This window comes from Heterodontus francisci, unplaced genomic scaffold, assembly GCF_036365525.1.
Source record: "Heterodontus francisci isolate sHetFra1 unplaced genomic scaffold, sHetFra1.hap1 HAP1_SCAFFOLD_51_2, whole genome shotgun sequence".
Classification (NCBI taxonomy): domain Eukaryota; kingdom Metazoa; phylum Chordata; class Chondrichthyes; order Heterodontiformes; family Heterodontidae; genus Heterodontus; species Heterodontus francisci.
Window position 1 is genome coordinate 6,157,387 of NW_027141369.1, and position 4,253 is coordinate 6,161,639.

Here is a 4,253-nt window from a genome sequence, read left to right on the forward strand (position 1 = left end):
CCACACTGTCACACCCTGTAAAAATTTTATCAGTTTCAATGAGATCACCTCTCATTCTTCGAAACTTTAAGGAATACAGGCCCAGTTTCAGTCCCACCATCCCAGGGATTAGTCTGGTGACCCTCTGTTTCACTCCCTCTATGGCAAGTATATCCTTCCTTAGATGAGGAGACCAAACTATACACAATACTCCAGCGCGGTTTCACCAAGGCTCTATACAATTGCAACAAGACATCTTTACTCCCGTACTCAAGACCCCTCGTGTGAAGGCCAACATACCATTTGCCTTCCTAATAGATTGCTGAACCTGCACAAGAGCTTTTAGTGTCTCATGAACAAGGACACCCAGGTCCCTTTGGGCATCAACACTTCCCAACCTCTCACCATTTAAGAAATACTCTGTCTTTCTGTTTATTCCACCAAAGTGGAGAACTTCACACTTATTCACATTATATTCCATCTGCCATGTTCTTTCCCATTCACTTAGCCTCTCCAAGTTCCCTGGAAGCCTCTCTGCATCCTTCTCACAGCTCACACTTCACCTTGCTTTATGTCATCTGCAAACTTGGAAATATTACATTTAATCCCCACATCCAAATCATTTATTTCGGTTGTTAACAGCTGTGGCTCCAACACTGATCCTTGCAGTACCCCAATAGTAACAGCCTGCCATCCTGAGGAGGACCCGTTATTCCTGCTCTCTGTTTTCGGTCTGTTAACCAATTCTCAATCCACACCAGTATATTATCCCCAATCCCATGTGCTCTAATTTTGTTTACTCACCTCCTGTGTGGGACATTACCAAAGCATCCACTGGTTCTCCTTTATCTGTTCTACAGGTAACATCCTCAAAAAACTCAACGGGTTTTTTCAAGCCTATTTTCCTTTTCATAAATCTATGTTGACTCTGCCCAATCATATCATTATTTTCTAACTGTCTAGTTATCACATCCTTTATAATTGGTGTATTCTTCTCCATGCTGCTATTGTACACAGATGGGGGTGTTCACCTGTATATCAGAGCTGACGACAAGCTGTTCATCTTGGCAAGACTCCACTTGGACGGAGAGACTTGGACGTAGAGACTCCACTTTCCATCAACATTGACAACCTCACTTTGGAGGTTGTCAACAGTTCACATACCTTGGATCAACAATCACCAGCAATCTGTCCCTTGATGCTGAAATCAGCACCAGGATTGCCAATGCTGCAGCTGTCATGTCAAAGTTGAGAAGACGGGTGTGAACCGACAGCAAACTGACCGAAAATACAAAACTCCATGTGTACCAGGCTTGTGTTCTCAGCACCCTCCTTTATAGTAGAGAAGCATCAACAACTTGATCAAGCCAAGAAAAGCAGCTGAACAGCTTCCACCTCCACTGCCTCAGATGGATATTGGGCATCTCCTGGCAGGACAGAGTGCCGAATGAGGAAGTACACCAGCGTGCAGGGATCCGCAGCATGTTTGCCCTTTTGAGTCAGAGGCGGCTCTGTTGACTGGGCCAAATGAATGACAGTCACATTGCCAAATACATGCTCTGTGGTGAGCTTGCTATAAGCACAAGACCAACAGGTCAGGGAAAAAATCAAGTCATTTGGAGAGGTTTGAGTTAATTAAGGAGAGTGGGCATGGATTTATAAATGGAAGTTCATGCTTGATGAATCTAACTGCATTTTTTGATAAACTATCTGAGAAAGTTGATGAAGGGAATGCAGTGGATGTTGTTTATATGGATTTTACAAAAGCATTTTATAAAGTACCACATAAAAGGGTGGTTAACAAAATTGAGGTTCATGGATTAGGAGGGTCAGTGTCCATTTGGATAGGAAATTGGTTTAAGGAGAGAAAACAGCGAGTCATATGAAATGGTTCTTGGTCAGACCGGAGGATAGTCGACAGTGGTGTTCCCCAAGGGTCAGTGCTAGAACCATTGCTTTTATTTGCTACAGATTAATGACTTGGATCTTGGAATATTGAGTAGAATCTTAAAATATGCCGATGACACCAAACTTGGAGGAGTGGCAAACAGTGAGGATGATATGAACTGCCTGAAACAGGATAGTTATCGGCTAGTAGGATGGGCAGACAGGTGGCACATGGAATTTAATAGTGACAAGTGTGAGGTGATGCATTTTAGCAGAAGAAATAGGGAGAGGCAATATATACTCAATGCTACAGTTCTGAAGAGTGTGCTGGAATAGAGGGACCTGGAGTACATGTCCATCATTCTTTGAAGTTGGCAAGACATATTGCGAGAGTGGTTAGCAAAGCATGTGTGATCTTGGGCTTTATAAATAGAGACATTGAGTACAAAATCAGGGTTGTTATGCTGAACTCTGGTTAGGCCCCAATTGGAGTGTTGCATCCAGATCTGCTCACCAATCTTTAGAAAGGATGTGCGGATTCTTGAGACGGTGCAGAGGAGATTTACCAGAATAGTTCCAGGGATGGAGGGTTTTAGTTTCAAGATTAGGTTAGAAAAACAGGGTTTTTTCTGCCTGTCTCAAAGGAGATTGAGGGGAGAATGGATGGAGGTGTCAAAGGCTATGACAGTTTTAGATAAGTTGGCAAGGAAAAATTGTTCCCATTAACTATTGGTACAAGGACTAGGGGATTCAGATTGAAGGTTTTGGACAAGAGACGCAGGGGGAATGTGCGGAAGAGCTTTTTTACACAGTGATTGGTAATGATCTGTAACTCGCTGCCCCCGAGGGCGGAGGAAGTGGAGACAATCGTTGGTTACAAAAGGAATTTCGATGGGCATTTGAAGGAAATAAATTTACAGGGCTCGGGGGATCGAGCAGACGAGTGGGCCTGACTGGATCGCTCCATGGAGAGCTGGCCTGTACTTGATGGGGCGAATGGCCTCCTTCTATACCACAAATGACCCAATGACTCGATGAGTCTATGTCACTCTCAGAATCAAGACAACAGAGTGACAGATTTAACACAACATTATAACATATGTTTGGTTTGACAAATTCAATAATAACTCGTCTCCACTCCTAGTATTTCTAAATCCCACACATTCACTATAATGTCAACAATTATTTCCTGTTGTGTCTCTCTCACATTTGTAAACTTCACGATATTGGAGTGAGGTGACATCTACTTGCGGGAAGCAAGAACTGCAATCAAGCAGCAGAAACTCCACAGTCTGTCAGGGTTGAAGAAACATTGCAATATGAGGAAATAGTGAAGGGGTTTGATCGGGTTGATGGAAACATGATTCCACTTGTGGTATCGTATGAAGCAAGGGCCGGAAATATAAAATTGTCATTAATAAATGAAATGAGGACTTCATGAAAAATGCATTTGCTTAGAGAATGGTTATAGAGATATACAGCACTGATATAGGCCCTTTGGCCCACTGAGTCTGCACTGACCATCAACCACCCATTTATACTAATCCTATGTTATCCCAGAATTCCCTACCACATCCCCTCATTTCTCCTATCACCTACCCTGGGGCCAATTTACAACAGTCAATTTATCTATCAACCCACAAGTCTTTCGTTGTGGGAGGAAACCAGAGTACCTTGTGGAAGCCCACATAAACAACTTGCAAACTCCACACAGGCAGTATACAGAACTGAATCGGGGTCATTGAAGTTGTGAAGCTACAGTGCTCACCACTGCACCACCCTTAGAATGTGGATAGAGTAAAAAGTGAGATTGGATGGACAGAAGCAGTCTGAAAAGATGGCTCAAACAAAAGGTGAAAACCCTGAAATGTTAACTCTGTTTCTCTCTCCACAGATGCTGTCAGAGGTGCTGAGTATTTCCAGCACTTTCTGTTTTTATTTCAGCTTTGTAGGATATTGTTTTGATCTGAAAAAAATGCATGATCGGCTGTGGTTGCCAGTGAAATTCCACAGGAGCGAATAAAAACCATGCCAACGGTGGCTCGTTGATCTCGGGGTATGATTCTCGCTTTGGGTATATAAGTGATTATTATGTGAGAGGTCCTGGGTTCAAATCCCAGACAAGCCCTTCTCTGTTGCCATTTTTAGTTTAAGCTCATCGATTGCTTTCAGCCTTCCAGAAAGCGGAATCGATTTCCAAACTGAGCCTGCTTGAGGACCGGGGAACTGGATTCAAAGAGCTTGTCGACAAAATTGAAATGAACAAAATATACAGATTGTCAAGTGGGAATATAAAGTTGCAACAGTAACTAAAGGCCTGCTCAGGTCAGCAAATGAAACCCGACCCAAGCCTGACAGCACCACATCCGACCTGGTCCGAGTCCTTT